General features: G+C 36.1%; 1 long non-coding RNA gene across 1 annotated transcript in view; it reads right to left on the bottom strand.

The window, feature by feature from the left end:
* Positions 1-13,598, bottom strand: part of LOC109493090 — a 189,914-nt gene that overhangs the window by 41,923 nt on the left and 134,393 nt on the right. The window contains exons 2-3 of the long non-coding RNA XR_006586081.1: positions 2,156-2,261; positions 1,366-1,524 (exon numbers count right to left, since the gene is read on the bottom strand). This is a non-coding gene — a long non-coding RNA (uncharacterized LOC109493090). The remainder of the gene's footprint in view (positions 1-1,365; positions 1,525-2,155; positions 2,262-13,598) is intronic.

The following is a 13,598-nucleotide window of genomic DNA, read 5'->3' as shown; positions in this document are numbered from 1 at the left end:
ATCCAAGCATGGCTAGTCCCCCCAGAGGTTAGAGAGAAAGGGAGATTTATTCCTCAATGATAATTTCCAGAGCACTTCCTTGTCAAGAAATTGTCAGGAGAATTTTTGATCATCTTATTAGCTTAAACAACACATAAAATTTTATAGAGCTCACTGTCTTGCAAATTTTGCCCAGAATAATACCCGAGCAGCAGACACTAGATGCAACTTACTATATAACAGGCATGGTGAAAGCAGTTTTTGTGTATAATTTAATCATCACATGACATCTATGATTTAGTATTAGCCTCGTTTAACAAAAGAAGACTGGGGCACAAAGATATTAGGTCACTTCCCAAAGAATCAATAATGTCCTGTCTTTTGTATTTCATGTTGGTATTACAAAGATCAGGTCTGTCCGCCCATGGTCCCATCTAACTAGCAGGTTTTCTTCTGAGGCGGCATGCCCTCCTGGTTTTATTCAAGAGTGCCAATAATGAGATAAAAAACTGAGTTTCAACCAAATTCACAGCAGCCTAAGGTACAACATCAAAAAAAGTAATTTAAGCACTCAAAGACTGCAACAATCGATAAAACAAATGAGAGGTGATTGCACATGAAAAATGGCCATTCACATTTCGTCAGTTCTTGTTCACACTTCATAATGAACAACTTCAGTCGCCTCCAGAAAGCTGTGTTTCCAGGTATATCTGGAAAATCTCATAAACGTCTCACAAAGGTTCAAACATAATTTTATTCCATCATGCTGTAAACACTAATTATATAGAGGCCAAATGTATGAGAGGCAATTCCCCCAGACACTGGGATTTTCAAAATAAAGAAATAGCTCAGGATGTTGCAGACAAAATAATAAAATAATAATAATAATAATAATAATAATAATTAATAATAATAATAGCAGCAATAATACAATAGTAATAGCAAAGAGGAGGAGGAGGAAGGAGAAATTCTCTCTTTGTGTAGGCACTTTGCTAAGTCTTTTGTATTCTTCAGTGTCTCACTGTATATTATAATAACGTTAATGGAAAACAATTCATACCCACTTTTAATGAATCCAGAAGCAGAGATTTGGGGAGATTTAGTGACCTATTCAACATCTCACATGTTGCCAATTGCAGACTTGCTTTTGAACTGATGCTTATTTAATATCAGAATCCACTAGAGAAGTTAAAAACATTTTGTGCCATACATACTCAAGATGTTCTCAAAGCAGAGCTCTTTACATGCTAATATTTTACAGCATTAATGAGAATATTTTTTTCTTATATGCGAACTACTACCACTCTGATAATTAGTATTCATCTGCAGCTACTTTTTAAAACTTTATTGTAGGTTCTAGAAAACTACTGCAGACATCTTACTTACAGCAGAGACAGCTGATGGCTCCCCAGCATGGATCTCTCCTTCATTATCAAAATATTAGCACTCTTGATTTAAGTTGGGCGATTGCTGGCCGAATTTGATCCTCTAGAAGGCAGATAACAAGATGAATTTTCCACTCAAAACATGTATTGAAGGAAATGCCTGTAAAGGATAAAGGAGAGAAGCAACATGAGGAGGCAGGGATGGTCTTGAGACAGAGATTTAGGTTTGACATCTGTGAACTGAGAGAAGGAAGGAAGTAGGATCGAGTGAGAAAGTTTCAGACCGCAGAGCAGTTCTAAGAAATATTTACCTAGGGTTACAGAGAGCTCCAGAAGAAAGACGGTTAGAAATGTTCTCATATGTTGGGAAGGAATGGCCTGGCTCCAGTATACCCTCATACTAAGTCATTAGCTGGATACGGCTGCGAGGGAGTATAGCCTCAGTTTGAACACCGGTGGTTCCCAAATGTGTGGCAAGTGGAGGCCATCAGCTAAGTACCTTTTTCCCTTGAAGGGAAATTCGAGTGGTGTACTGTCTAGGCTGGTACAACTAGCCAGTCATCTGTGAATGCGAAGTATGTCCATATAACTAAGATCGAATTCAATGAGATATAAGCTAAAGTATGCAATGCTTATTCCTACCTTTACATTCTTCCCTTGAAGGGAAATTCGAGTGGTGTACTGTCTAGGCTGGTACAACTAGCCAGTCATCTGTGAATGCGAAGTATGTCCATATAACTAAGATCGAATTCAATGAGATATAAGCTAAAGTATGCAATGCTTATTCCTACCTTTACATTCTTCCTCCACCCTCAGCTTGCACCATGTTCACAGTAGCATGTCATCTCAAATGATTCAACGGACCGAGGACAAAGGAGATAGGAGAAACCAGGGTCCCTGGATAATGGAGGAATGCCAAAACACCAACCATGATAAGAAAAAAGAAATGCCTATACCCATTCAATAAATATTGTCATAGAGTTCTACAGCACACAGCTGAATTTCTATCTTAACTAATACAGTCACATTTAGAGATGAAATGGAAAATTTTTGCTGAGGCAGCGATGCCTCAGGTAGATTAAGAAAAAAGGGGTATTTTAAAATAAATGGTTCTGTAAGAAAACACTGTAACAATAAAAGCAGGTTTTAACATTGGCGGAGACATTGCGTTTTGGAAAAAGAAGGGAAGTTAAATGCTTGGTCAAGATGAAACCAATAGAATTGCTGACATGATGAGAGAGAAGGAAAATTAATGAAGAGTTCAAGATTTTGAAATTGTTGATTGGGTGAATGATGATATCGTTAAACAAAACAGAAAGCATGAAGATGGGTCAGGACTACTGGGAGGATGATGATGAATTTAGTTTTTGTTGAATTAGATTGAATTGCTGATGAAACATTTAAACTTGGTCGCCCTGTGTAAGGAGAAGATTGAGTCTGTTCAGCCAGTGAAACAGATTCTTTATGAGCATAGTATCTTTCCTCTAAAAATTTCCTAAACCATTAGAGAAAGTTATGCATGTGAAATAAAGTCATAATGCAGTATTTAGGGTTTCCATTTGCAATGGATGATGGTTTTTTGTTTTGTTTTGTTTTTGTTTTTCATTTACCGCATATGGAAAATATCTTTGAGTAGTGAAATGACACTTCTTTGTGGTTCTTTGTACATTTCCTAGTTTAACCATTATAACCCGAGTAATATAGTGATTTGTGCCACTCTTTCGTAGAGTGTCTATATCCAGAGATAACTAAATCTTTTATACCTTATCTTTGTCTATTCACCTCCTAAGAGTATAGAAAATACACACCTTAGGCATAAATTCCATGTTCTCAAAGATTCCTAATTTTGATATAATGTGTGTATATATATATATATATATTCAAATTAACTTGCATAAAAATTATAAAAACTTGAAGTTACTTTGTATTTTAAGTTATAAAATAGCAGGCATATATTTTTTTTACCTTCTGATTTTATATCCTAGATTTATGTAAAGGTAAACCTCACGATGATTTTTATTTATATTCATGGATTTGAACATTTTGCTGGTGAAAAGCCAGAAATTGCACATCTATATTTATTATTTAACCTCTTTTCTTTTCTTTTCTTTTTTTTATCATTGTTGTTGTTGTGGTTGTTTTTTTAATCTTCATTGTTTTTACTGTGGTTGTGATTTTTCGCCCTGGGTGCAAATAAATAGATGCAGATCCAGTCAAGTCTTCCGGTGATTGATCTTTGGATTTCCTGACAACTCACAACATATCTAGTAATTATGTCATTCAGCCTTGGAGATTGCATTATCTCAAATTGTCTGGAATGATAACAATTTATCAAACTTGCTAGAAGAAGTTCATCTTCACCTTAATGTAATCCCTTTTTTCCCTGTTAAGTTGCTTTATCTTATAGAATCAGTCCAGAGGGCTATCATCTATTTTCTTTTCCTACCCCTTCCATTGTTATTTCGCTTTGGTCATTAAGCAGCTGGAAGAAGAAGGTAGGCAATATTTTGTGCCTGTATTTTTCTCTTATCATTTGTCAGTGAAATAGATTCAGATTGTATAATTTGATACAAAAACACAAGACAAATTAACCAATAGGATTTCAGAGTGTCTCAACCAAAGTTGAGTTATATGTGTTCTACACGATTGAGTTTTCCAAGACACATTTAATTATGAAAACAGGGATATAAAAATCAAAGTGCTACACGTCAGAGAAGTCAGTCTCCAATCTTATATTATCCTGCTGACTCTTTAATAACAATACTAACATTGTATATTTCCTAGATCAAGGAAAGGGGGAAAAACGAAAAGAGTGATTTGTCAATGTGAACTGATTTTTGCTTCTCAAGGATAAATAGTTTTACTACTTCTTTTGGTGCTAACGTAAGTGACTGTGATGTTATGCACAAATAATTTCACATTGCATATCAGACATTAAGAGACGGAAAAGAAAGTCCTAGGGCTTGGAATCCCATGAATCTCTAGAAAGACAGGTTACAAAATATCATGAACCTCTTTTGCCAGAACAAGGAATCATTGCCACATGGCAAATGACCTAGAGTTTGGTTCTATAATGCAGAGTGTGAATGGTTACTTTCATGTGTCAATGTGACTGGGCTAAAAGATGCCCAGATATTGGGTAAAACATCATTTTTGAGTGTGTTGGTGAGCGTGTTTTCAGAAGAGAATAGCATTTAAATCAGTAGACTAACTAATGGAGATCACCTTGACTAATGTGATAGATATCATCCAAACTGTTGAGAGCTTGCATAGAACAAAAGTGCAGAAAAAGCAAAAATTTGCTCTCTTTGCTTGAGCTAGCATATGTATCTTCTCTGGGTTCTTGGGCCTTTGTACTTAAACTGAAACTTGCAGCACTGGCTGTCCTGGTTCTTAGGACTCTGACGCCACTGGCTTTCTTCGTTCTCCAGCTTGCAGACAGCAGATTGTGGGACTCGGCCTCCATAATCATGTGGGCCAATTCTTCTATGAAATCCCCTCTGTATTGTATATATTATATATCATATATCATATATATTATAACTATATATAACTATATAGCTATATAACTATACATTATGTTGTATTATATTATATTTATTATATTATTATTATTATTATTATTATTATATTACATTATATTATCTTCCCCATTGACTCTCTTTCTCTGAAGAACCCAAACAAATACACAGGGATTTTCAAGATATATTAAGGTAACTCGAGAGCTTTCTAACATTGAAAAGCTGTTAAAAGGAATTGAAGGCAGCAAAGTATTTGAGAAGGGACATATAATGTTAGAGTGAAAATTGGAACGTGTCCTATCAGAAGAAACAACTAAAAATCTGCAAGTCCTTTCTTGGGAAAGAGATTTGAAGGGAGGTGGAAACCTAGCACATACGACTGATCTTTTATGTTTTAAACAGTGTATCCCTAAAGCTTTATTTAAAAATTATGCAAATTTATTACTTTTCTTTTAAAAATATTTTTGTACAAATTCATTTCTCACATGTATATTTGCTTTTCTTGCTATTTTCTACCAAATAAAAGTGTAATTGCGGATAACGTATATGATCAACATTGCCTAAAAGGATCCATATGAAAATATAATTTTCTTATGTTTGATATTTGAAGACCTGGCTTAAAATAAATTGGCTATTTATACACACTCTAATTAATGTACAATGATTAAACATGAATAGTCTCCTCATAGTACCATTTTTCTTCCATGACAGAGATTTTATTATATGGCTTTTTTTCCTGTGTACTTTTCCTTAATGTCAGACTTTAGCATTGCTTCCAGTTTCTTTTCCTTACATTTCATTAACTGCTTTTTCTTTACTCTTATATTCCCCATGAGATGTCAAACATTAACAACCAATGTGGTCCTACCGACTAAATTCAACACAAAGACAGAGAAAATTAAATATTAAAAAAAAATAAAAACAGCTTTTGTCATCATATATCTCTGTCCACTTTCTAGGCCCAAGTTGCCTTCTGTGTTAAAAAAAAAAAAATTGCAGGAAGGTGGATTTCCCCAATTGCTGTAGACTTGAACAAGCACTGCCCTTAGATAATAGAGACAGAGTGGGGTTTCACACAGCACAAAGTGTTGTTAGAGTCCATATCACAAGAGTCAATAATTAAATTATAAAATGCAGCATAGTATAGTTCCCTATAACATCGGGAAGATAGAATTGATTGAATTGATATTAAACACGCCTCATTTTCTATTTGTCTCTCTGAAGAGGTGCCAACCCAGACCTCCTCAACAGTTCTGGGAAGCAATTAGGTGGAGAAAGGGTCTCTTTGGTGCAGTTCAGTGTCAGTAGGTTTTTTTCACCCTGGCAGTTGGACCTGGGAGCTTGCTGTTCCACAGCAGGTGGGAGTGTCAACGCTCAGTCAGCTTGTGACAGTGGATAGACCAGCCAAAGCAGCCCCTCTGAGATACATTTAAGGTGAGACAAGCTGTGGTTGTAAGAAGTGTAATTGTCATAGGTGAGGAAGATGAAAGCCAATTTACAGAATGAAATCAAAGTGAATTCAAATAGTGGACGGAGGCACTCGTTTTGAAATGTATTTATACATTTCCAATTTTATTTGTTTCCAAACTTTACTTATAATCTCACTCTCTCTATTACACACACATTTTTATCTATCACTTTTGTTCCAAGGTATACAGAATGCCACTTCATCAGCCATCAAAATAGACGTGGAAGACACAAAAAGTCATTGCCACACCCCTTTTGCAGATAAAAAAGAAAATTGAAGGGAAGTCTAAGTGATTTTTCCCCTAGATCATTTCATGAAGTCCCTGGCAAAATCAAGAACGGTTTTAAGCTCCCTTGAGACCCATATCCACAAGTATGAGATGGGACTGTGGAATAACAACATAAACAGAATTCAAATCAGCTGTCAATGAAGTCCAGATTTCTCTTGTTTCTCTGCCAGGAACAAAGAAAAAAAAAGCAGATACTATTTATGAAAAATATAGTCTTTTCAGTTTATACGAATAAATTTTGAAGTAGCAAGAACTAGAAATAACTACATATTTAACTATACTTTCTGTTTAACTACTTTTTTCTCAAATGTAGTATTTTCCCTCACAAATCCGTTTTAATTCTTATACATTCACTATACTGTGCTCATAATTCTATGATCTTAATAATATTTTTGAGATTATATAATACAGGGGAATTTTACTATATTCGGAAATGTAGAAAGGCTCAAAATATGAACCTACATTCAAACAGAACAGACATTGTTAATTTTGAAGTGAATTGACTTTCTTTTATATCAAGCTGTGTATTTTCTTACAAAACTAAATTATTGGACTTTCAGATGAAAGGTGGAAAGATGGAATGAGTGTTGTTCCCATCCTTGTAGGTACTGGGAAGATTGCAAATTACCTTTTATGGGGAGCCTTAAGAAAACTGACACCATAGGACGAGTAACCCTAAATCTGGGGAGAGACAGGAATTTGCTGGGAGAAACAAAATCCCAACATTTGCTTTCTTGGGACAAATGCTGTGGATGCCATATAAACCAGTAAAATGATTAAGCTAAGAATGTTTAACAGATTGCTAAAGATCAAGCCTTAGATAGTATAAATGTGTGAAAACTCAGAGGTCTGCAAACATATGGGGTTTGCAACTTCTTGTGAGTTTTCCGAACATGATTACCATCAGGTGTCCACAGAGAAGAAAGGAGATACTTTATTTAGCCAGATAAAGCAAAGTTTAGAACAAACTTGGATTCCTACAAAGAGATGGTGAGCTTCAGAAATGGACTCAGTGAAGATAAAATATAATCTTTGAATTTTAATTTCTCTAAAAGAAAACTGACTCTTGCAGCAAAAGTAATAACATTTGAATAAGTTACATGTTTGACTATAATGGCACAAAGGATGGGAGGGATTAATTGGGAATATAATGTTATAAGTCTCTTAAACAATAAGCAAAGACATACAATATTACTTAGGGGTGGATACGGATTATTTAAAAATGTATGCTCTAAATCCATGATAATCATTTAAAAACTTGGGGAAATAAATATGGATATACTCTCAGGGTTAAAGATAGTCTTTGCGTGATGGTCAATTCTTTTTCTTTTAATTTTTTTTAACGTTTATTTATTTTTGAGACAGAGATAGACAGAGCATGAATGGGGAGGGTCAGAGAGAGAGGGAGACACAAAATCGGAAGCAGGCTCCAGGCTCTGGGCCATCATCAGCCCAGAGCCCGACCCGGGGCTCGAACTCACGGACCGTGAGATCGTGACCTGAGCTGAAGTCGGACACTTAACCGACTGAGCCACCCAGGCACCCCGATGGTCAATTCTTAAGAACATAACGATCCTAATTATGTATGTACTATGCAGTAGAATTTCTAAATATATGAGAAAAAAAAGATGGATAATGAAAAGAGAAATGGATAAATCCACAAATACAATTAGAGACTTCAAAACTCCTCCTTTCCTAGTAATTAATAGACCAATTAGACAGCAAATCACTTCAGATATAGATGACCAGGAAAGCACTACCAACCAACTTGATCTAATTAACATCTGTAGAACATTCCACCCAACAACAACAGAATGTACATTCTTCTTCAGTGTACATGGAGCATTCACAAAGAAGGACCATATGTTGGGACATAACTCAAATTTTAACCCATTTAAAATAATGCAAATCACACGATGTACATAACTAACTGAAAAAAAATGAGTGGAAAGGTAAAAATAACTTTGGAGTGCAGAAACCTGGGAGACACCACTCTAACCAACCAAGTGTTCAAAGTTAGCATCACCACTAAATTGTATTGATTTCACGCCCCTTGATATGATGCAATAATCAGGGCAATCACTTCTGTAGTATTCTTCCTAAGCAGCCACAGCCTCACTGCTCACAAGAACTCATCAAACAGACCCAAATCAAGAAACATTCTTTAAAATACCTTCTACTGTAGGGGCGCCTGGGTGGTTCAGTCTGTTAAGTGTCCTACTTCGCCTCAGGTCATGATCTCTCAGGACTCATGATTTCAATCCCCAGCTGGAGCTCTGTGCTGACAGCTCAGAGCCTGGAACCTGCACTGGATTCTGTCTCCCTCCCCCTCCTTGGCTCATGCTCTGTCTCTCTCTCTCTCTCAAAAAACAAAAACAAAAACAAAAAACAAGCAAAAAAACATTAAAAAAAAATACCTGCTACTGTATCAAAAGTGTCAAGGTTGTGACTAAGGAAACATGAGACATTATAATGTATTGGAAAAAGCTAAGGAGACACCAAGGCTAAATGCAACATGGTCTCCTAGATTGGACCTAGAAAAGAAAAAGAATGTTGTGGGGAAAACCAGTGATATCAAAACTGTCTTTTTTTTTTTTTTTACTTCCTAGAATGTGTAAATGATCATTTCTTAGTTGCTATAATTATACCATGGTCATGTAAGAGGAAATATAAGCTGTGGGAAGGACATATGGAACACTTGACTATTACAATTCTTCTATAACCCAAACTTATCTCAAAATACGTACTTTTAAAAATTAAATTATTGTGTTTTTGCTCCTTTATAGCTTACTTTATTCTTTGTCACCACATTGTCACCACTTTTGTAATTAAATGCAATTAAATACTCTTCCACAAATATACTTTTAGAATTATAGAATTAGCTATCATATGGAATTAATACAACACATTAAACAATTTCTATAGTATTAAAATACACATATTTCCGGGGCGCCTGGGTGGCGCAGTCGGCTAAGCGTCCGACTTCAGCCAGGTCACGATCTCGCGGTCCGGGAGTTCGAGCCCCGCGTCAGGCTCTGGGCTGATGGCTCGGAGCCTGGAGCCTGTTTCCGATTCTGTGTCTCCCTCTCTCTCTGCCCCTCCCCCGTTCATGCTCTGTCTCTCTCTGTCCCAAAAATAAATAAATGTTGAAAAAAAAATTTTAAAAATACACATATTTCCATTCTTTGCTTTATAAATAACATTATGGTGATCTTTTGTTTCTAAAATTCAGTTTCTATTGCATCTCTATGTTAAAATAGAGTATAATGCTGCTTTGTAATTTCCTGAAACCAAAGAGGAAAACAAACAAAATATAAAACTTGAATATATAGTAATAGATGCTGGCACTTAGCTTCAGCAAGATTACAAAGGAAACGGGAGTCAATATTCGTGGAGAAAACCTGAATAAAGAGATTCTCCCCTAGAGCTTCCAGAGAGAGCATAACCCTGCTGTCATCTTGATTCCATCAGACTTGATAATGATTTTTGACTTCTGCCCCCCAGAATTATAAGAGAATACATTCTTGTTTTAAGACACCAAGTCTGTGGCAATTTGATACAGCAGACACAGGAAACATACAGTAACATATTTCAAATACAGCTAAAATATTTTTAAGGAATTATTAATGAGAATGAACATTAGCACCTGCTTTATAAAAAAATTCGGTTTCAGTTCTAAGCATAAGATTTTTAAAAAAGAGTTCATTGAATAAATAAATCAATAAAAATATTAAAAGTAACAAAGTTAAATAATATGGAATAACCATAAAACTGCTAACTATGAGTTTATTAAAAAGTCCAAAAATCTACAAATTTGGACAAAAGTCCAAATAACCATAAAACTGCTAACTATGAGTTTATTAAAAAGTCCAAAAATCTACAAAAAGTCCAAAAAAAATCTACAAAAAAGTACAAAAATCTACATATACATAAAAATATATATGTAATTATATGTATGTAATTATATAGAAACAATATTATGTCAATAGAATATGTAGCTAATATATAGCATATAAAAAAAAAACAAGCAAAATAGAAATGGCGGGTTGAGACGGGTGGGTAATAAAATTACAAAAGAGGAATCTAGCAATGAAATGGCAAGATAAGTCCACTGAGACCATTAAGGAAAAAATTATTTGAATTACATTAAAATTTTCTAAAGACCAGTAAATTTTGTGTCTGTATTTGTATTAATCTGAAATTTATTTGGTATATATATAAATGTGTATGTGTATTCATATTCATCATCAGTAGACATTCAAATCTATCAGAAATAGTGCAGGAAAGGAAAAATTCATACCAATTATACCTATAATTAGTGAGTCAAATTCCTAAATATTATTTTACCAAATGATATTTAGAAATATATTACAATAATAGCACTACTGGACAAAGAGATGTTCATTAAGGGAAGAAATGGATTATTCAACAGTAGTGATAAAATACCCTACCAGATATTATAATGTTCTTTAAGACTTTAACAAAAAGGATGGCAAAATATTGGTCACTCCTTAACAGAGTAGTCACCTTTAAATCACTGATGGAATTCTTGTCTACAGAATGGGTAGAGGGGCCTTTTGAAGGCATTGAAGGCACAGATCCGAGTGTAAAGAGACCATTTTCCAGGAGATTCACAAAAAGAAAAAAAAAGTCAGAATTTGGGAAAAAAATTCTACAGAAAGGGGCATATTTTCTTTCTACAATAAATCCAAATGGAAATACTAGGTTTAGAAATAACCAGGATTAGTAAAGACAGAAGACAGAAGAAGTACAGTGAGGCTATTAATGACGCCCCACACCCAGCACATCCACACACAAACCTACGCACAAAATTTTTCATCTTAATTTAGTCAAAAGACAGACTTTCCTCTTTAGCTTGACATCTGATTCAAACTGTGCCCATAGGAAAATAAACTAAATCACAGCCATATTGGAGATGATATTCTTCATTTGAGCTTGAAATTTGCAAACCATACCACTCTGCCATACTATATCTGTGTTTTTATTTTTATTTTTTAATTAAAAAAATTATTTATTTTTGAGAGAGACAGAGTGCACTCAGGGGAGGGGCAGAGAAAGAGGGAGACAAAGAATCTGAAGCAGGCTCCAGGCTCTGAGCTGTCAGCACGGAGCCTGCAGTGGGGCTCGAACCCAAGAACCATGAGATCATGACCCGAGTCAAAGTCAGAGGCTTAATGGACTGAGCCACCCAGGTGCTTCTATCTGTGTTTATTAAAAAAATAATTATTAATTGAATGGAAACATAATTACTAATTGAATGGCAATTTATTCAACTCTTGGCAGCTTTATTTCAATTCTTGTGTTGGTGTCAACTTTACCTAGCTTGAGAGTATAAAATCAGGAAGTAAACACATATTCAAAAATAAGTGGAAAAGAGCTCTAGCATTTTACACTTTAGATATTTTATATAAAAGTTGACTTTATGGTTAAGAGAATGCTTTCATCAGAGCCTGGAAAGATGGTGGTGTAGGAACATCCTAAACGTCATTTGTCCATGGATAAACTGAGATAAGAGCCACATCTGTGCAACTAATTCAGAAAATGACCCAAAGAGTGGCAGAATGGACTTTCTAGGATTAATCATAGCGAGGCTATATGGAAAAGGGTACCAGGGACAGAGAACCAAACTCTCATGGAGACTAACCACAAATAGAAGGAACATCACAAGCATGAGAAGGAAGAGGAACAGACTCCACACTAGGAACCCCTAAAATGAGAGACCTGCACTGAGAAGATGAGTCTCCTTGACATTTGGCTTTGAAATCCAATGGGCTTAACTTCAAGAGTTTGTAAAACTAGCTGGACTTAACTCTGGGTACTTTAAAAATTAGGACTTAGCTCTGGAAGGGCTGATAGGAAATGAATTCCCACCATAAAGAGCATAACCAACAGCCACAGAGATACAGTGTAGAAGCAGAAATTTGAAAAGCATCTGGGTTATATGGAAGGGAGACTTATTTATTATTTTCAGTATATGTGCTGAAGGGGAGGGAACTTTAGAAGGATTCTCCAAAAACAAATGAGTTTTTAGGCACCATTTCTCTACCTTCCACCCCGTGCGTCCCATCCTAGGTAGCCAGACGCCTGTGGGAACCAGCGGGAACACTCTCCAACTAGCTTGCTAACACTGAGTGCCCTGCCCTCACATTCTCTGGGGGATTCGCCCCATCTATCCTAAACTACTTAGCAGAGGTCTCTCCAAAAATGGCTCTCACATGTCTCATTCTACAAGCAGTCACAACAGTGACCATTCCAAAGTGACTCCTGCCTGGGGAGAGAGGAAGATGACCACATTCACCAGTTTGATTGGAGCCCCAACAGAAACCTACAGACAGTTATCTGATCTTGCTACTGGCTCTACCCACCTGTGAGTAAAAACTCACAGGAGGAAGCACGAGGAGAGAGCCCTATCATTTGCACGCACTGCAACCCCAACAGATATACCAGGGGAAGATATCTGGTCTGACTGTAGGACCTTTCCACCAACAAAAGCCTCTCAGAGACAACACAGGGAGAGTGTCCTTCAGTTTGGTGCAATCACAGCCCTGGCAACAGGCTGAAGGCAGGCATCTGGTCCGACCCAACTACAAAGCCAAGGAAGCCTCACACTGACCCCTTCATAGAACAGGGACAAAACCCACCCACAACAGAAAAGTAGGCCATTGCAGCTGACTGGACTGAAAACAAACATGGCTCAGTCACAAATGTTGGGCACACACAACACACATAAAGACACCTCTACAGGGCCTGATTCTGGTGAAGACCATTACACTACAGGGACTCTTATTCATATGGCCACTGTTTTCAAGAGCAGGAGATGTAGCTGATTTTCCTAACACATAGAAATGAGCACAGAGAGTTAGACAAAAAGAGGAGATAGAGAAATACCTCCTAAGTTAAAAAAAAATTGAAATAAAATCACAGCAACAGAGCTA

This window comes from Felis catus, chromosome A1 (assembly GCF_018350175.1).
Source record: "Felis catus isolate Fca126 chromosome A1, F.catus_Fca126_mat1.0, whole genome shotgun sequence".
Classification (NCBI taxonomy): Eukaryota; Metazoa; Chordata; class Mammalia; order Carnivora; family Felidae; genus Felis; species Felis catus.
Note: the sequence above shows the minus strand (reverse complement) of the source record. Positions and strands in the feature narration are given on the sequence as shown.